General features: G+C 31.9%; 1 long non-coding RNA gene across 1 annotated transcript; it reads right to left on the bottom strand.

Moving 5' to 3' along the window:
- Nucleotides 1–832: 832 nt before the first annotated feature.
- On the bottom strand, nt 833–20,455 carry LOC143058513 (uncharacterized). Its single transcript, XR_012973098.1, has 7 exons — nt 20,354–20,455; nt 18,999–19,161; nt 16,377–16,688; nt 14,000–14,066; nt 7,634–7,701; nt 6,807–6,875; nt 833–906 (listed from the first exon to the last, which is right to left on the bottom strand). It is a non-coding gene; the product is annotated as an uncharacterized LOC143058513 (long non-coding RNA).
- Nucleotides 20,456–22,199: the final 1,744 nt, after the last annotated feature.

Raw genomic sequence — 22,199 nt, forward strand, 5'->3', positions numbered from 1 at the left:
AAATGTAGTTATGCACATATGGGTTTTCATACGGAGTCCTGGGTCACACCGAGCAACAAATGTTGTATTTTAAATTTGCGCATCGTTGCTCTGTTGATCATATCATGTACACAGCAACAGTTTAAAGAAGTTTAGAGGGTTAAACATACCAGATTTTCTATTGGTAACAACTAGAAAGAGTTTTCCATTTTTTGTTTTCTATTACAACCTAACTGATATTGACGGTCTGATATTGATTGTATTTTCAAACATCAGAAATTTTTATCATATGCTTTACAATAGTTTGTATTTTGTGATTTATCGTTATCTTCAGAATGTTGTTCATAATGTATACTTTGAAGCTGTAGTGGAATAAATCAATAATACTTACACATTGCATTCGGAATTATTAAATATAACGATATATGTTCATAGACTTTTCGTGCTTAGATAACAATTGTTTTTCAGAAATAGACAAACTTACAGCTTTATTCTGAAGTCTTACCTAAGTGTTACTATTCCTTAGGCGCACTATCAAATTATGTTTTGAAATATCATAGTTTAACAGTGCTGTTATATATGAACTGTTCCGTGTATTAAATTGATAAAAGAATAATTCCCCTTTGACTAGCAGACATTTTGAAGTAAGACAACAAATGAGCTGTGTAATTGTTATATACCATACATGTCACACTCAAATAATTAATGATATTTTTGTTAGATGTTGCATGAATGTCCACAAAAATGCAAAGAATCACACACACACACACACACACACACACACACACCCCACACACACACACACACACACAACGTATATCTATTTGATGTTTTGGCAATACAATTGCCTCATAATGCAAAAAGAATCGTATTGGTATTCAAACTTACTGTGTTTAATATAGCAGTTTGTGAAAACTCTGGCAAAAGCTGTAAACATATAGTTTTTGTTAATTTATCAATAATAAATGAGTTAGGTTAAAGTTTAATATTTATAAATTCATGTATGTACATAGGACAAAACGTGCCTTCCTTTTAACAAGAAAGTTGAAAGAGCTATACACATATTTTAAAGTTTGCCAAACAAAATAATCGCTCAACAGATTACGTCTCTAAAACACCATTCGGTAAATATGTTTCTATTATTTGTTGTTGATTGTTTGAAGACGGATTCTCTAGAGTTGTTCTTGTTTTAGATAAAGAGTAATATTACTCGCTCTTTGAAAAAAAAATATATTTCAGAGAAATCAAAATCGTTCCATATACCTTACTTTGGCAATTTAATTTGCCTGGAAAATTGTCATTGTGACCATGAATCTTTTTTTAAACCCTTTTCGTTCAAACATTTACCATCAATTTTAATGTTTAGGATATTGAATGTACTGCAAAGGAGTCAAGAGAAAATTTTGATTATTCAGTTTTATCATAATGAATAAGACCGTTTGTTTTTACCGCCAATTTTGTTGTTGTCGATATAAACAGATACAAAAATTATCGTTTTATTAACGTGACAAGGTTGATGGAATTAAAATTATATTGATAAAAAATGAAGAGATTGCCAATGAACTAACTATCCATAAGAGACCAAATAATTTAGATATAAGAAATACAGCTTGTTTTAGATCAACCAACGACAATCACTGAATTTCAGGTTCTGAAATTTGGACATGCACATGCAGAATACTTAACCCTCCTAAAACCTAAATGTAATATCATAAGGCAAGGGCTAGTTTAGTTAATCTAGATGCATTAACTATGGTATATGCCAAAAAACACAATATTAACAGCGCCTGGTCATGTTTCATGGCCTCGCCGGTTTTGTACCTAAAGGGCCTTCATCTGAGGCAGTCTGATGGATTAATATATATATATATATATATATTTATAAAGTGCCTAGAAAATCAACCTATATATATAAATATAATTATTTTCTGTGACTGTATATTACATTAATTTGTAGGATCCTTTACTATAGATAATTTAGCTGATCTGTAACAATAACATCTTCATGCCTTATATATCATGTACTGTAGTACGCCGCTAGATTGAAACTGACGAGGAAAGGTAACACACGGCCAGCAAAAGCTCTTTTTTTTAGAGCCCAGGTGGTCGTGTGGTCTAGCGGGACGGCTGCAGTGCAGGCGATTTGGTGTCACGATATCACAGTAGCATGGGTTCGAATCCCGGCGAGGGAAGAACCAAAAATTTGCGAAAGCAAATTTACAGATCTAACATTGTTGGGTTGATGTTTAGACGAGTTGTATATACATTATGTACACAGCCATGTATCACCATCATTGATGGCGATCCGATGGATACATCTGTTGTAGAGTTGTCACTGACTCAGACGTACTTATAAATATAATTATTTTCTGTGACTGTATATTACATTAATTTGTAGGATCCTTTACTATAGATAATTTAGCTGATCTGTAACAATAACATCTTCATGCCTTATATATCATGTACTGTAGTACGCCGCTAGATTAAAACTGACGAGGAAAGGTAACACACGGCCAGCGAAAGCTCTTTTTTTGACAGCCCAGGTGGTCGTGTGGTCTAGCGGGACGGCTGCAGTGCAGGCGATTTGGTGTCACGATATCACAGTAGCATGGGTTCGAATCCCGGCGAGGGAAGAACCAAAAATTTGCGAAAGTAAATTTACAGATCTAACATTGTTGGGTTGATGTTTAGACGAGTTATATATATAATAAAATAAAAAAATAAGTTAACAGTTCCATTCTATCGATTTCATCCTTCCATTGGGACTCTTCAGGATAACTGATGTAGTGTCGCTATAGGCGACGTCGTTAAGGAGGTTTATGACGTTCCGTCATTGTTCGTTATTAAAAGTTCTCTGGATTTAATTTTGATCGGAACGTTGTTATGAAATAACGTTCCATCTCTTTTCTATATGCTTCATCCCGTCTACATTTAAAAATAGGCATTATTTGAAAATGCTTTTTACCACAAATGTCAAGATGGGCACTAATTGGCGAAGTTCTCTATTGTGGGTGTTTTATTTGTTCTTTGTGAACTCGCACCCGTTCACAGAGGCTATTCCCGGTCTGTCCAATATAATTTTCGTGACAACCAGGACATGTGACGCAGTAAATAAGGTTTGTTGTCTTACAAGTCATATTGGCGTTCACATGAAATTTTTTGCCATCTTTAAATGATTTCATTTTACCCGTTTCTAAATATTTCGTATCGTGGCCACAAACACCGCATCTTGAATCCCCGCAAGACTTTATTTCAAAGTCATTAACCTTCGGTTCGAACCGAGCTCTGGTTAAGTGTTTCTTTAAGTTTTTAGGTTGTCTTCGGCTGCAGATTAAGTTTTCTTCCGGTATCAATTTTTTCATAGTTTCACTTTCGTGTAGAATCAGAAGGTTTGATTTGATTGTATTAAAAACGTTTGGTAAATACGGGTCATATGTACTAACAAACGGTATTTTCTTTAGGTTTCGTCCGTGTCTTTCACTTTCGGGGTTCGTAATTCTTGAAGTGTCAAAAGTTTAGATTTTCGAATTCCACTTTCGATTAAACCCTCTGGGTATAGCTGTTGTGTGAAATAACCTTTTAATTCCTTCAAACGTACTTCTCGAATGTTATGGTCAGATACTATAGCACAAATCCGTCTGGCCATACAGTAAGGTATATTTCGTTTTGTATGGGACGGATGACACGAATGAAAATTTAAGTATTGATGGGTGTCTGTGGATTTATAATAAATATCCGTTGTTATATGTCTGCCTGATTTTAAGATGAAGATATCCAAAAATGGTAGTTGTGTGTCACTGGTTTCCATTGTGAATTTAATCGACGGATGTAAGGAGTTGATAAGATCTTTAAATTTATATAAATCTTTTTCTGATCTGCTCCAAAATATTATACAGTCATCTAAATATCTTTTCCAAATTTAATGACATAATCACAGAAATTTTTATCGAATTGGACAGACATTTGTCGATACATCTGTTGCTCTAAGTATCCCATCACTAAATTTGCGTATGTGGGGGCAACTTTAGTTCCCATGGCTGTACCTTTAATTTGTCTGTATTTGTTTCCGTCGAAATAAAATGTATTTTGTTCCAGAACTATTTTGGTAGCTTCTAGTATGAAGTTTGTTTCAAATCTACTGTCAATTTCATCCCGTTTTTCTTCGATCCAGTATTTTACGGCTGTAAGACCTAGATCATGGGGAATATTTGTGTATAGACTTGTAACATCAAAGCTTGTTAATAGTGTTTCTTCCGGAACTATGGCAGGAATGTGATTTGAAAATTCCATATCATCTTTGATATAACTTGGAATTGACGGACATAGATGTTTGATAACAAGGTCGATAAAATGACTTAGTCTTTGAGTTAATGATTCCGGTCCGGCTACAATTGGTCTTAATTTCAAATCGGCGGGACGGAATGTTTCAACGTAAATATTGTTTTGATCTGTAACAGTATTTTGTATTTGTGCACTTTTATGTACTTTTAGAAGTCCATAAAAATTAATCTCTTTCGGATCAAAGTCACACAAGTACGCTATTTCCTTCTCGGTTAGACATTGATTGTAGTCTTTTATCAGTTTCTTTAATCTCTTTTTAGTTGTTTCATCCGGGTTATTTGTTATTTGTTTGTAGTACTCCTCATCATTAAGCTGTTCCAAAACTTTTTCTTTATAAAAGTCGGTATCCATAATGATGATGGCTCCTCCTTTATCTGCTTCTTTAATGATAATGGAGTCGTCATCTTTAAGACTTTTTAACGCATGCTGTTCATTTCGGGTTAAATTCTGTTTACATTTACGTGTACGGACGGGAAATTTTGTTATTGTCTCAATGTAAGTATCTAAATAATCATCTTTCCCCGATCTTGGGGTGTAAGTTGATTTGTTTCTTACGAGAGATTTATCATGGTCCTTTTTATTTCCGAATTCTTCTTTTAAACGAAGGCGTCTAGAGAAATTGTTGATATCAGCTTTTAATTCCGGAACATTTGAGTATGGGACGGGAGCAAATTTAAAACCTTTTGATAACAAATAAATTTCATTTTCGTTTAATGTTCTTTGTGAGAGGTTTATAATTTTGGGGTCTATCGTCGGTTCGGATGTTGGTTTGCAGTCGAAATCGGGTCGGGTGGTTGCAAGTTTTGGCCTCTCTCTAAAAAAAAGGCTGTCGTGCACCTCTTCCTCGACCTCTGCTGTTTCCACCATGTTTAGTGATGCCCCAACCTCTACCACCGCGATTAGAGTTTTCGGTTCTTCCACGACCTAGTCCACGTCTTCCTCCGCGTCCTCTGCCTCTGTTATTTACAACTTTCCATTCATCATTATTTTGTTGAAAATTTTCTGGGGACGGATTGCGTCTTTGAGTGTTCGGTCTCTTTGACGATTTATTCCTTAATGCGGTGTTGTCAAATTTCTTTTGAGTTTATTTAGAAGCAACGGCGGCATATGTTCCAGTATTTGTATTCTGTGAAACATTTGGTTGATTAGGGGTGGTATTGATATTTACATTATTCATGTGTATATCGTTGTTTCCCTTTGTTCTAGCGGAGATATCACTGCTTCAAACCAGAAAACACCGATTTGAAGAAAAATTTCTGTCAATAGACGCAACATTTTTCGGATATCTCAGCTAATACTGTTGCGTCCTTTGACAGAAATTTTTCTTCAAATCGGTGTTTTCTGGTTTGAAGCAGTGATATCTCCGTAGCTAGACGCTGAAGGGCTAGTTGTCCACGGATTTCCGTTTCTTCACAGTGTTCTCCTTTAATTTCTCGTATAAGAAAATTTTCTGGTAGAATCGGGTTTTCCATTGTTTGCCACTTTATGTATATTTCTGCGTTTTTATCACACCTCAACGCATTGTAGTACGCAATTTTTCTCTCATTCAAAGATTTTTTCCACATATCATTGATGAGATCTCTTTGCCGTGCTGCTTCAATATTAATTTGGATATCGTTCATTTCTTGTAAAAAAGGAAATGGTTGTTGAAGTTGAGTGAGATTTGTTAAAGTATTGTTCCCAGAATCTCCAGATTTTTCAAGGTAATTTTCAAATGTCTTACCTTGATTCTTCAGCGAGTTTCCCATTTCCATTACTGCTCCCGTAAGCGTATCGAACTTTGTAAGCATCGATGTTTTATATATATATGATTCGTCTAAAAATCAGCCCAACAATGTTAGATCTGTAAAATTGCTTTCGCAAAATTTTTGTTCTTCCCTCGCCGGGATTCGAACTCATGCTACTGAGATCTTGTGAAACCAAATCGGCTGCACTGTATCCGACGCGCTAGACCATTGACCATCTGGGCTTCACAATATTAAAGCTTTCGGTGGCGGGGTGTTACCTTTCCCCGTTAGTTTTAATCCAGCTTCGTAAAGTACATGACATATAAGGCATGAAAATGGCATAGTTACCGATCAGCTGAAATATATATTGTGAATGATCCTACAAAGTAATGCAAAATACAGTCACAGAAATGAGTATATTTATAAGTACGGCTAAACCAGTGACAACTCTACAACAGATTTATCAATCGGATCACCAGCAGTGATATTGATACATGGCTTTGTACATATATGTTATGGTATCATATCTTGTATTTTTAAGCATGTATTTATCTATCTATTCACTTTTACTATTTTAACTTTTGTTTTTCATTTACTTTAAAGGACGAACTATGATGTATGACTTGTTTGAACTAATACTATGAGAAAAAGTAACATTGATTTGTTTTTGTTTTAAAGCATTGAAAAGCTTCTGCATTGTGTAGCCATTTGAAATCAAATATATTTTGTGTACTAAGCATATATATATTCAGTACTTACGATAAGAGAGCAAAACAACTACAAGTGACATAGATGTTACCAAAATTGCCGCTGTAGTTATAAACCTTTCTGAAAAAGCAAAATCATAAACGCATATCATTAAAGTTCGATTTATAGTGATAAAGATATAGGAAGATGTAGTGTGAGTGCCAATGAGACAACTCTACATCCAAATAACAATTTATAAAACAGTATTTATGTATGAAAGCTAAATTTCAAATATCCAATACACCCTTTTTAAATTTTCCACCATTTTTCTCAGTCATTCCCTTCCTACCTGTTGCATTTATTGATTTGATTTTGTCCTGAATATTCATGAACTATTGGCCACAAGACCTGTTAAAAATACACACAAATCAATCAATCTCATTAACACCCTCCAAGTTGTTTGATTGAATAGTCAGGAAAGTCAATACAATTTTAAAACAAATGACTTTTCCCCTGTTATTGTACATTCAAAAAGTCCATGAACTAGTCAGAGATTGAATTTAGTTTTATCTTCATTGTTGAGACCGGTAAGGAATTTGATGTTGATGAAACTCATTGAAGTGTCTGTTTTTAATTTTCATAACCTTCCTTCCTCAGTCAAAGTACAAATTGACATATCAAACGAATAATTGTCTGTTGTTAATGATGGAACGCTGAAATACTAATGTCTTTTACTTTTTTCAGTTGTCTCATTTAAGAAAATTATAGGCTGAAAAAGTGTTTTAATACAGATCGTGTACACATAGTTTGTGGCACCTATTAAGTTTAATTTTGATATTAATATACAAAACTTCCTTTACTTTATATTTATAATTTAATTGATAAATCATTTAATATACCTGCATTGAGTATGTGCCGATTTTGCTTTTTGTCCTCAGTATCACTTTGATTCGATTCTTTGTGTATTCTTAAATAAATGAATAATCTTGCCATGATCTCTGGGTATGACTTTTATATGATTAAACAAGTTTGGTGTTGTTTTTGTACTTAAGGTATTTTTCTCCTTCGGGTGAGTCAATTACAACAGTGTGTATCAAATACAACAGTTTGATAAGCAACGGAAAATAGCTAAACCGTCATATTGTTAGGGTTATAATAATATTGAAGACTTGACTTTAGATTTTTTTTTAAAGTAGCTTAATAAAATTCCATCTAAATGTTTGTCTGTTAGTGTATATCTCATTTAGGACGTTAAACTTGAATTCAAAACCTTATAATAAATTATAATTCAACAGTTTGGAGAATCGTCTGAATTTAAAATATTTAAAGATGAGTTACGACGGTAGACAATGTTTCATAATAGAGTTTTCTCAACATCTTAAGAACGAACGAAACTCTACGAATGTATCGTTAAGGAGCAGTAATTTTGTTATAAGAAAATCCAAGATAAATGTCTACCGATATTGCATTGTATTTGAAGACAACAGTTAATAATTGCATAGTCTTTGCAACCTTGCATTTTATTTTTGTGGTTAAATAAAGCACCCATCAGGAAAGTCTCAACGCGAGCTAGGTCCAATTGGTCTGCCAATTTGTTATTGATAATAAGATACAGAAATATAAAAGTGCACTCAATCAATCGTAAAGTTATAGAGTTTTGTGTATTCTTGTTGAAAGTATGAGTGCTACAGACAGCACCAACGAAACTGATAGTTACATATTTTTTTCAAAGTAAAAAGAAAATTGAGAAAAATAAAACCGGAGAAAATATTTACAGCATGCCAAAAAAAAAAATCCATAAAAAAAACCCCAAGCAAAATGATTTTATATACACTAAAATGTGTACGATGATAAACCATACACAAAGAGAATAAGAACCATCACAGAACATCTTTAAAAATTGTTAACTGTTTCACGTTAATTATCTTCTTGAGATAGTCGGTTTGGCTAAAATATAAATCAGTTATAATCGTTTAAAGTCAAGAAGTGATTATTTAGATTTTAGAGTTGGGGCAACTAAGTTACCCCGGATCTGTGGATGTTTTTTTTCAAATTTAAAACTAGAGGCGTTCACACCTAGATTATTTTAACTTCATGCTTGCTTAAGACTTTCTTCAATTGAGCTGATCCTTGATAAGATTCAAAAAGATTTATATCCCCTTGAGGCTTTCTTTTCAATAGTTACCCTTTTTCATATATGTACTAAAAATTGAATTCATGTCATGTTTATCAAAATCTTTTGTACGATTGGTGTCATGGGTCTAAATATTTTATATTCTTCGCCATAATTTATTGATCAATTACATTTTCAACTGTTATGATTAAACCGTAAATTGTATATCATATATTATATATTTCAAGTCAATAAAATGTGTTTACGACTCAAAATGATCGTACACAATCCAGAATATATATTTTGTATGTTAAAGAATTTTCAAAGGGAAGAAGATCACAGCCGATAGTCCAAAATTATTGAATAAATGAATGCTCCTTCTTTTCTCGTTACGGTCAATTGCTTTCGTTCGTAAGATGTTGAGAATTCTCTATAACAACATTGTGGACCTTTAATTTAAATCAAAAATAAAAATCTGAACAACAGAAAGCCAATAATAAAAGAACATTGTGAAATTATTAAAGCGCAGAAATGTTAAATTGAATTGTTTTGTATTGTATAATACATGAAAAGAAGTTTTCGTAATCGGGTAGAGTAACTTTTCGATTATTCTATAAATCAACCGTCATTGACGTTGCCAAAAATAATATCAATTTTAAATCTAAGATCTTTTGACCATATTTCTTGCAGGATCTGGATATGCAGTATTATCTCCAAGTTTATACGGTATTCCGGAGTTTTGTGTTTCCTTTAAGGATTTTTTTACATGAAGTCGTTGTTTGTTACGAAAGATAATGTATAGTGAAATTGAAAATGTCTTCAAATGTTAATAATAAGGGCTGATTTTGTTGACCGTTATAAAATTTAAACCACTAAGTGCAAGATTTAATATCATCCTTCTTGCATGTATGACATAGCCTGAGGACCGCCATTTCCGTTGCTATGTTAAAGAAGACAATAAAAACAAAAAACTGTTTGTTTAATAAAAGTGAGCAGGTGATCTCCAAAATTGAAATAATCAGCATTATTTTATTATCATAAACACCCCCCCCCCCCCTTTACAAAAAACAAAAAAACAAAACGAAGACCTTGACGATGGTTTTTACTTTTTATTATCCGGTGTTCATTTTAAAATTGAAATACAAATGATAAACAGAAGTTGTAGAAACGGTGTTTAAACCACTGAAATGCATTTTCAATACTTAGATTTGAAAATACTGACACATAAAAGATCCAATACACTCCAAATGAAACTCCATTTAATTTGAATTTTAGTTGGGGAAACGTATCAAATGTGATATGTAAACGCCATACTACGTAGCATAATTGAAAAGGGCACTAGATGTCAAATTCATGTTCACTCATTTGACTTAAATTATCAGATTTGATTTATAACAATTTAAAACATTTTTTTCAAATTATCAAAAGTCTAAAATAAACATTTTACAGAGCATGGAATCGATATTATGTAGCTTCGTTTCGTGTGTATTTAAGTTTAGACGCCACCTCGTTAACTATCGAGATGACCTCGGAAAACATCAAATGGCCATATAAAGTACATAAACATCAACATAGATATCAATAGATTAAGCGAGCTCGTGTAATTCTACGTCTATTTAATTTCATATTATAGATCAAAATATAAGTAAAACATCGTTTTTATCTGTATAAGAATGTTTTTGTATCGATCGAATCAGACAGTCAAATTATTTACCTTTTTTTCACTTTCAATGTTGACATCGTTATCCTATTAAAAAAAAACACTCAGCACGCACGAGTCATACGCAGTCCATCTCTAGCTAAGGGGTGAAATTGAAGTTCACATGAATACGGATTCATTGAGTTCGATCTATTATTTCACTATTTTACTTTCATCAATAATTGAACCAAAAAAATCCTATTTTAGATTTTTTATACATCTTGTAGCTAGTACCCCTTCAAGTAGCTATTTCTGAATGGTATATTGCCGATTAGAAAATTCAAGTTGTAAGTTTTTGTCGTCAATCTGTGGAAACCTCATGAAACATGAATCTAAGTTTTGGTAGTATCATTAATGTCAAAATAAGCAACACATATCAAATACAATAGTTACACCATTCGATTAATTTCAGGACAACACAATTGATATTTCCCTGACAACCGTGGCACGGTAGGGACAAGACTTACAGTCAACCAAAATATTTAGCAATCCTGTTATGGTAGTGTACAGTAGTGATACTTATCCAATGGAACACAGACCAAGATTCATCAAATATGCCTCAGACAAATATTTTGGAACCAATACACGGAAACATGTATGTTATTTAAGAACATTTTATTAAAACGAATCCTTTTTCCATAAAGCACAAATTTATAATTTGAAAGTATCATCGAGTCGTTGAAAATAAGATTTTGAGATTATATTTACGAAGGGGTGCATCGCCATGGTTTTAGGATGCTATTAGTATTGTATTTATAACAGCGAAGTTATATTACCAAAGTTATCCTAAAGTGCTTTACAACATATATTAATTTACATATGTAGGTATTAAGGGGGCTCAGTTGCAAATTATAGAAAAAAATAAAGTATGATTGTTTTTGTTGTTTAATTAATCAATGAAAGCGATATATTGAAATAATAGTTCGCTTACAGCAGCCTGTTTGGTTCAGTTTTGTCAAAATAAGTAAAGAAAAATCGCTAAAGAATTATTCACTTACAAGTAAATATTTTAACCTCATTCAATCCGTATTCATGTGAACTTCATTTGAACCTCTTTGCATGAAAAGGATTCCGCATGAACTAGGCCTGTTCGTCTAGTAAAAGAAAAAGAATGTAAACATTGACGGAAAACAAGGCTAAATTATTTGAGTGACTGGTTCGATCCACAAAAAACATGCTTATACTATAACAGGTAAAACAGATTTTATACATATTGTTTTAACCTATGATATGAAACAGACCTAGAAAAAAACAATTGCATGTGTTGGTTATCTATTTGTATCTAAGTTTATATTCGTATTGAATCATATAACCGTCAACAGTCTTTGAAAGGTTCCCTCGATATTTATTTAGATGATGTCTCGACTCAAATACGCACGAAATGTTGTAACAATACTTCGAGTTTATGCATTGTTTTATTTGGATATATGTTTAAGTATCATCTAAGTCGAATATGATAATTTGAGTAAAATCTGTAAATATCAATCTGACAGCTAGTGCTCCATTAAAATGTTTAACATGTTTAACAATTTAATATCAAATCCCATGATAAATATTATGCATACAAAAGGAGAAATCACAATATTTTTAAACGATCGGAAAACGAATGGTTTTGAACTACTAAATAAATATTATTGTAAGTATATTGTCAATAAAACTTTACTATGAAATTGAATGATAAACACTCAAATTGAAAGATGGGCATGGTAAAATGAGGAAGACCATAAAACCGTTTTTATTAAATTAAAAATCATTTTATATAAGGATATATTAATTTTAAATAAACAACGATAAAATCTCTGAATATTATTTTTCTATCACTTTTTTTTCGTACACTTCGTTTTCGTAAACAATCCTACAACATGATGACAGTTTGCTTTCCATTTCTATGAAAAAAGTCTTTGACGGATTCTTTTTATTATTATTAGTATGAATTTAAAAATAATAATACCTACATTTTGTCAAAATATGATATGTTATTAAACCTCAGTATGTTTTTTTCAAAAAAAAAAATACTGAAATAGTTTTGCCATTTCATTCCACAGACAATTTACAAGGCAATAGTTTATGGTATAACCGTTTCACAGATGCTATCGGATATGTTCCTTATGTCGTAACTACAATCCCCTTCCCTGATCACAAATGTGACCAAAGAAATAAGGATGTTTACCGGATTTTTAATACATATAGCAACACGAGTATGTGGAGCTGGAGCTTGAGCTTTAGTGTTTTATGTTGTGTTTTCTGTATTATTATTTTTACCCCGGTAAATAGATTTATAATCATATTTACCGAACTTTTCGATTCTTATTTTTGGTGGACAAAAATTACGTCATTAACTATTCTGTTGGATTTGTGTGCTTGCCAACGTCAAACTCTAATATCGTAAATGGTATAATCTATTTGTGTCCGTCATTTTTTCATTTCATGTAAATATATCACTTATAAGGAGCAATTATAAAAGAGAAAGAAAATCTTCGCATATTTTAGATATCTAAAATATTGTACAAAATTTTAAATATGGTTCTGTCATCGTCTTCTTAAACTGTATTTGCATTTGTTATACTTTAGCTAGAATGTATTATATGCACGGAAATGTTTACACAAGTATTCATAGTCTTGATTGCAGTAAATGAAATATTACAAATACAACACGCACTTTAAAAAAACAACTTATAGTTAATCTTGTGCATGTTTTTCTTTCTCGTTAAGATGATATATGTAGACTTTTAGAAAGTTGGTTTATTCGGTAAAATAAAACACTTAATGACTGTGTTGTTCAGTATAATAAAACACCTAATGAATTGTAAGGGTAATAGCAAGTTTGTTGTCTCTTTGCATACCAACTTGTGTCCTGGGTTTTGCCTCGATCAATAGTTGGTATCTCAGGGACAGCAAACTTGGTATTACCCTCATACCAAGTGAATAGGTGTATAATATTGACTTCAGTTAAGAGCATTGAACAATCTTAATAAATGACTGAACATAATACGCATAGCCACAAAAAGTACATTGTATATTTCTGGTACTTTCTCTCGTAATCGTTCAATGTCACATTCAATAGCGAATACAGCTCCAATTGGTCCGTAAAGTGGTAATCATTAAATTACAATTTACAGAATTGTTATTCGTGAATTAGTGAAACTGTGAAACTATGGAATACCGCGATTTGAAAACATACCATTATTGTCATTTTAATATACACTATAGTTCGGTAAGAAGTTCTGAGCGAGCTATGAGCTTAATCTGACGTTTTCAATTTTATCGTTGTAGTTACTGCAATAGGTAGATATAATCCAAGTATTTCAATCATTCAAAAACGTTGAAACTTCAAACACTTTTACTCTTTTATTAACATTACTCTGTTGAATTTCTATTCAACATCTTCTATGCAGTAGAAAGAAGGAAGTTTTATTAGGTTGGGTATTGTTCTTTCAATAGAAATATATTTACCTCGAATCGATAATTGGTTTGCATTGGTTGATCGATATGTTCTTCTCTGAATGAATGCAACCATAATCTGAAAACACATACATGCGTACAACACGTTTGCTACTATATAAACGTTTTATAAAAAAATATGAACTATTTATCATTGACAATAATGTAATGATATTTTTCCCTACATACTGTACTTTATTTCGCGTTTTACTTATTCTTGTTAACTTCGCGTCTATCTAATTTCGAGATATTCTTATCTATTTACTGTAGTTTAATTATGAGAGATCCAAATTTTAAATATTCGCGACGATCCATATTCGCGTTTTTTTTTTCTACTCGTGAAATTCGCGAAAATAAATCGCTCGCGATTAAAGGTTGGTTTACAGTACACAAATGGAAAGTTTCTATTAAAAAAGACAGAAATATAAACATTATTTAAACTGCTCATATCATAATGGCGTAGCTTTCATGTCCATAAAAGTGTCATCCTGATAATTATAATTATACTATCGTTTCATAACCACCAACTATTCAATAGGTTATCATCCTTACAAAGATATAAAACATTTGGAGACATTTTTTTTACTATAATAACTGCTACAATAACTGTTATCTCTCGAAACTAAAAACTATACAGTTTCAATTGGGCTCAGTGAAAGAGTTTAGAAATGAATAGGAGGAAAATACAAAATAGATATAAGAAGATATGGTATGAGTGCAAATGAGACATCTCTCCAACCAAGTCACAATTTATAAAAGTAAACCATTATAGATCAAAGTCCGTACAAAACAAATCAATAACACAATCTAGAAAAAGGTTTTATAATAAATACGAAAGAGGACTTGAGTCATTGTAGTATTCATTGACATGAAAAAGAGAGATGACAGTTACCAAAGATACAGTCAAACTCTTTTGTCGAAAATAAAGCTAGACCTGGAAGCAAAATAAAAAAATTAACAAATTAACCAAGAAGACTTATGCATTTTATAAATGCAGACACAGGAAGCTGATGATTACCCTAGGTTATTGTCCCTATTATATATACTTAATAAAATATCTCTAGTCATTATATCAACTAATGTAGACAAAAAAAAAAAACGTTTGGTATCCATATATTTGTTAAACTGATCCTACCCGAAGGGAATAAAGTATGGACAAATTCTTCTACAATATTTCTCAAACTTCGAGGTGAAAACCTTAAGTAATTGAGTTCCTAAAAAATAAAATAACTAAATACTGAACTCCAAGGAAAATTCAAAAAGGAAAGTCCTTAATCAAATGGCAAAAGCAAAAGCTCAAACACATCAAACAAATGGATAACAACTGTTATATTCCTGACTTGGTATAAGCATTTTCTTATAAAGAAAATGGGGGATTGAACCTGTTTTTAGAGCTAGCTTAACTACTTATCTGAACCAACAAAGGTAAATTGCCTAAGGTCATATTGAAATACTAGTTCTATACCTGGTTAAGAAAGGATATCACATGGTACACAGAAAGAGGGTTACATTGGGTAATTGTTTTCGCTATTGAATGGATTTAACATGTTTAAGTATCAATATTTTTTTTCAAAAGGGACCTGCCTCGGCTTTATTTCTTTAATAATTGTATCTTATCCGAGATTCATAAAGGTATACCTATTTCAGACTACCAGTGTGAATTTATAGGATTTTTCACTCTCTCCCTAATCCCCCGAGTCCAAATTAATAGGCCATAATTTTCTCATTTCCCCTATTTTAGGGTTGTAGTAATTTTATTCATCTTTTCTCCTCCAAATGTTTTCTACAAATCTATGGCTTACGATATCTAAAAATATTTTGTGGTTAAAAAATGAAAGTAAAATTATCGTTCGTCTTTAGTTTGAGAAACACATACCTATGACATAGACCTTTTTATGTGATAATGATTTAAGGTCTTGGTTCATAAAAGTTAAATAATTTAGTGAATGTATGTGACAAGTGCTTCTGACGCATGAAGTATATTAACTGGTTGATTTCATTTATTTAGAATGCAAGTGTTACTTGACCTTTTGTTTTGTTATTAATCTTACGGCATTTAACCGAACTGAGAAGTCCTTGAATCTTAGATATTCCTACCGGATACTATGTGACATTTATTCTAAGTATAAGATGAAAACAAATGATTTCGGATGAAATTAATATGTAAAATTCAATCTTGAAATGTCATCATTATAAATTATAAAATTATATTTTACAAAACAAACACATATGTAAAATGAAGATTCTCTTAACAACAGGGTTTCAAATTGTGTATGAAAATAATCAGGTCTCTTACAGCTGGTAAGTGTAAGTTAATTCAAGTGAGTTCGACCCTTTGATTAAATTTCATTTTACCTATTTTTCTAAATTAAAATAAAATAAAAAATACCTGGCGACAGCACATAGCCTGAGTCTTGACACATCTTAAAATAACATGAACAATCTTCTTCTGATGGGACACAAAAACATTGATTTCGAGGTTTTACGATGAAATCGTAACCTCTCGTGTAGTCACACCTGCATGTAATATCAGTGCTGCGATTACCATTATTATAGACAACTAGTCCTTCTTCGTTGCATGCTGATTTAAGAAAGATACAGTTGGTACTGACATTTGTGTAGAATGTTATTGGCCATGGCTGATAACGCTCTGACGAACAAATGTCTGCATCTAATCCTCCACGAAGAACGTGTTTTCTACCTGTAAGGAAAGATTTGTAACTCTAAGTTAACGCCTTCATTTTTTAGATTTGATTTTGTTCAATGTAATCTGTACGATGTCTTACGTTTGCAATTAGATTCAAAACAAACCAGAAATATATATAATATAGTTAATTGATATTAATAAGTATTGATATGTGCATTGTGTTTCAATGTAATATCAGTATTTAGTTCCAATATAATCTTAAATCAATCCTAATTCTATCTTTTTTTTGAGATATAGTATTTCAAATGTGACGTCATTTTTGTGCTTTTTCAGAAATTCAAATGTTACGTAATTTTTTTGTCTTTTCACCACTTCGTATGTGACGTCATTTTTATGACATTTTGCGTTGAGGCCTGGACTAGGGCGGGTGTGTCTATTTTCTGTGTTGGTCTTTGTATTATGTATTCGGGTTTTGTTTTCTGTAAGTAGTTAAGACTTCAGTTTTATCATGTATATCTTTGATATTCATTTTAAAATTTACTGTTTGCAATAGCATAAATTGTTCTAAATAATAAGGATGTTCTAATCACAAGCAAAATACCTTAGCCGTATTTGGCACAACCTTTTTCAACTTTTGATCCTCAGTGCTGTACAACATTGTACTTTTTTTTACTTTCGAACTTTTATATCTGGGCGTCACTGGTAAGTCTTGTGTGGACGAGGCGCGTTTTTGGCGTATTGAATTTTAAACCTGATGTCTTTTGTTATCTATTATTTATGTGTTTCTTTGCATAATACGTTCTCCTATTTATTTTTATTGTAGTCCTGTAATATTATGTTGTCATTTTAATGTTATTTTTAACATTGCCATTAAAGGGCGAGGTTTGGCATGTCACAAAACCAGGTTCATCCCACATTTTTTTCCTTCAAAAAAGTCCTGTACCAAGTCAGGAATACGGCCATTGTTATATTATAGTTCGTTTCTGTGTGTGTTACACTTTAACGTTGTGTTTCCGTTTTGTCGTTTGTTTTCTCTTATTTTTGAGTGTGAATCCACATTACTATAAGACGTGTCACGGTACTTATCTATTCCAAATTCATGTATTTGGTTTTGATGATATATTTGTTATTCTCTTAGGATTTTGTCTAATGCTTAGTCCGTTTCTGTGTGTGTTACATTTTGATGTTGTGTCGTTGTTCTCCTCTTATATTTAATGCGTTTCCCTCAGTTTTAGTTTGTTACCCCGATTTTGTTTTTTGTCCATGGATTTATGAGTTTTGAACAGCAATATACTACTCTTGCCTTTATTGAACGCAATCGATACAGTTTCAGGTTAGATAAATCTATAGCGAGATAATGAACGTTTAACGTGCCGCCGTGATGACATCGTTATATCTAACAGAATCCAAATGCAGCATTTGGAATCTGCCAAAAGTTTAACTTCTCTAAAATACATATCGAATGAGTTACAAATGAAGTATTTTTTGGTTTTCAATTAAAAACAAAAACAAAAGACAGCCATTCGTTGTTATCAATGATAGTTGTATTTTTTTGCTTTTCTAGCTTAATATGAAACGACAACTGGAGAAACTTATGTTCGGGTACATTTTAAAATATTTTTCGCTCCAATAAATCCGGAAATAAATATTCTTAATGTACATATTTTAGAAATAATAACGAATCCGTCTCATATAAACATATTATAAAATGATAATTCAAGAATAAGTATACTGCTTAATACATGTAATTACATGTGAGAGCATATGAATTATTTTTCCACAAACATGTAAGTTAAATATTGTCTGAGGCGCTATTTTATCCGTTATTAAAAACTGATTTCTGAAATTATCATTTTGTTAATGAATTAAAGTTGTCAAACATTTCAACAAACTAGCTAAACTATTAAATTTCGTCCTTTACTTTGCCATTTCAATATTGTTTTATTCGAGCGACACTTATGTGTCTTTTGTGGACGAAAGTGCGTCTGGCGTAAGTGTAAAATTTTAGTCCTGATGATGAGTATCTATGATGAGTTTATTCCAAATATATAGACTTGTATTTTTCGTACACAAGCGTTAATCTATGTTTTATTTTTTGATTTACCTAATTGTTCCTCAATCGACAACATTCCTGAAATTTATATTAAGAAATACAAACATTTTCAATACTGATATTAATTCAATGTTCCAATGAAACCTATTTTAGATATTGACAGATTGGACGTTAGGATTTTTTTCAAAGAAGATGTTGTGGTGAAATTTTCGTCAAATTGTTTAGCAATTTGTATATTAACATCGACTGAAAACAGTTTAAGTGCTGTCAAACTAGATATAATACCGGTCATCACAATTAAATCAGTTTACCTGGCTGTAGAAAATCGAATACTGTGCAGTTTTCAGAATATCCGTTAATAAGATCATTCTTCAAACAAAAATACTTAGACGGATCCAGACAATGGCCTCTTGCACGGGTTGACCACTGCGCTGGTTCAGGACATTTAAACGGGAAAGCTGCACACACATGAACCTGCAATGTAAATAGCAAGCATTTTAATTGTTCACTAGAGTTATATTGTTCAATAGATTTTTAGTTCAAAGCAGGTTTCACATGTCTAATACCTTCACATTGTATAATTTTGTCATGCAAGTAATTCATTTTTATCATCATACCTCAGGTCAATATGTATCATAAACCGTGCAAACGAATCAATTTACCAAAAGGAAGATTAATCTGCTTGTTACTTGATATTTTGGTATAACAAGCGATCTAAAGAAGGACGAAAGATACCAGAGGGACAGTCAAACTCATAAATCGAAAATAAACTGACAATGCCATGGCTAAAAATGAAAAGGACAAACAGACAAACAATAGAACACACGACAAAACATAGAAAACTAAAGAATAAACAACACGAACCCCAACAAAAACTAGGGGTGAGCTCAGGTGCTCCGGAAGGGTAAGCATATCATGCTGCACATGTGGCACCAGTCGTGTTGCTTATGAGAATTACATCTTTCATAAATAGTCGAATTTGGTAGGTCACATTTATGAAAGGGAAGGGGATTGTAGTTACGACGTTAGGAACATATCCGATATCATTTGTGAAACGGTTTTCCATAACGGTGAACCAGCTCGTGTTTGGCGTCCGTAAAATTTAGGAAGAAATGATTTCAGCTTCACCATTTGGAATCTTAACTTAATAGCTTCCTTGTGAGCAACAACCCTCTATCATGAAAATCATGATAGGAAATGCAAGCACGGGAATATCGTATCAATTGGGAGATATATACACCGTATGCAGGTGATGCTGGAATGTTTTCTACTTAGAAATGGAAAGTTCACAATTGGAAAGCTGAAATCATCTTTTTTGTCGTCAAGTTTTGTTTTCAACCGACCCTCATTGTCAATTTCTAGATGTAAGTAAAGATATGAGGCCGACTTAACTGTATCTGTTGTGCATTGTATCCTTTATCTCTAGCTAGTGCAATGGGATAGATGCGTTCGACATAGTCGAACAATAGTTGTTGCAATTTGTAGCTATTTTTTTATTTTGAAATAAGATGTTAGGAAATAGAATGCTGGTGAAATGTCACTTCATGATTATAACGTAGACTGATAATTTTCTGCTATGTATTACATCTCTCTCTCTCTCTCTCTCTCTCTCTCTCTCTCTCTCTCTCTCTCTCTCTCTTCGGTAAATATAACCAGCTACACTTACCAGGGTGAGGAATCTAAACAACATTACTGTGTTAATTAAATCCTTGTTCTTCTTTGAAATACTACATCTACAAAACAATCATAATAGAGCAATATTGATATCTGAATTTTCTTACATCATTAGCAATGTTTGGTTACTCTGAAACCTGACTTAACAGTATTTGAGCATGTATTGATTTTCTTTTAGCGAAAAAAAACTCCGCGTAAAACATGTCATTCAAAAAAACTTGCGGTTGTAAACTGCTTTAATGCTTTATAGAATCTGAGTTTCATTTATTTCATTAAAATGCAGATCGTTTTCGTCTGATTAAGTATGAATGTTGCCCTCTAGATTTTTTATGTTATCTTTGTTGTTTTTCATTGTTGTCTCATTATCGTATATCCAACTGTCATTTTGGTAGTTTTTTTTATATGAAAACGAAAGGAATGCGAAAACGTAGATCGAGAAGATGAACCAAAATATCAATATGTTTGCATAGGTAAGATAATGTTAGTAGTTGTCTTATTGTCATTTTTTGATGTTTGTCCTTTTATTTTGATAAAGATATAAAATAGCAATTAGTTGTTTTAAGCAGCGTTGAAACTATTTCATATTGAAAAACCCCAAAGCTTATCGCGATGGCTAACATCTTCTTCAACGCCGACAATGCTCTAAAATATTCAGTAATGAAATATTTTATTCGAATTTTGATGAATTTTTTTCATAATTGTATCAATAAACCATTTTGTTTTATACCAAAACATCCACATCCATCAAAATTAACAGGCAACTGCCACTGAAAAAATAGCAGATATAGCAGAAAAGGAAATAGATAACTATGTTATCAACTCACCAAGTTATATTAGAGATACAACCGATTTTTTAGATAAACTTTCAAAAGTCAAACAGCCAATATATAAAAAAAAACCAGCATATTGTTTTGTTTCGATGTAGTAAAATTATACCCATTTATTCCTAGAGAAGAAGGAATACAAGTCTTAACACCAGAAAAAATAAAGAAATCCCAACCAATGATATCCTAGAAATGATAAAATTAGTTTTAGAGGGGAATAACTTCAGATTGATTAACAGAGATTTCCTGCATTAAGAAGGTGTGGCTATAGGGTTAAAACCATGAAAAAAAATTGCATCTACTTATATGCGACAATGGGACAAAGCACTGGAAAAATTCATAGAGAAACCATCGTTTTATAAACGGTTCATTGATGATAGTTTTGGAATTTGGACTCATGGTGAACAAAAACTTAAAGAATTTATGAACTTTGCAAACTCAATTAGTGACAAAATAAAGGTGGAACTTAGGTACAACAGCAATCAGATTTAATTCTCAGATACACTTGTGAAAATAAAAATATGGTAAATTAACGACAGACCTTTATACAAAGCCATTTGATAAACATATCTATGTTCATAGCAAATCATGCCATACAAAAAATGTAAAAAGGGCAATTCCGTATTGTTTAGCAGTACGATTAAGAAGAATTTGTGAAAATGAAGATGACTATCTAAAACATAGACAAGAACTAAAATTACAACTGTGAAAAAGAAGCTTCAATAGAAAATTTATTGAAAACCAACTAAAAAGAGCAAAAAACTTAAATAGAAAAGAGTAATAACAGAGAAAAAATAAAATTAAAAAAAACATCAGAACACATTCCTCTTTTTGTAACTTTTACCAATTTCCTACCCGATAATCATGACATTGTGAAAAAAAGAATTAATATTTTTAATAACTGTAGCTTGATGAAAGAAATATTTCCAGAACCACCACTGGTAGCTTATCGAAGAGATAGAAACTTAGCAGACATAATTGCACATGGAAAACTGTATAAGATCACAAAAAAAT

Source organism: Mytilus galloprovincialis, chromosome 14 (assembly GCF_965363235.1).
Source record: "Mytilus galloprovincialis chromosome 14, xbMytGall1.hap1.1, whole genome shotgun sequence".
Lineage (NCBI taxonomy): Eukaryota > Metazoa > Mollusca > Bivalvia > Mytilida > Mytilidae > Mytilus > Mytilus galloprovincialis.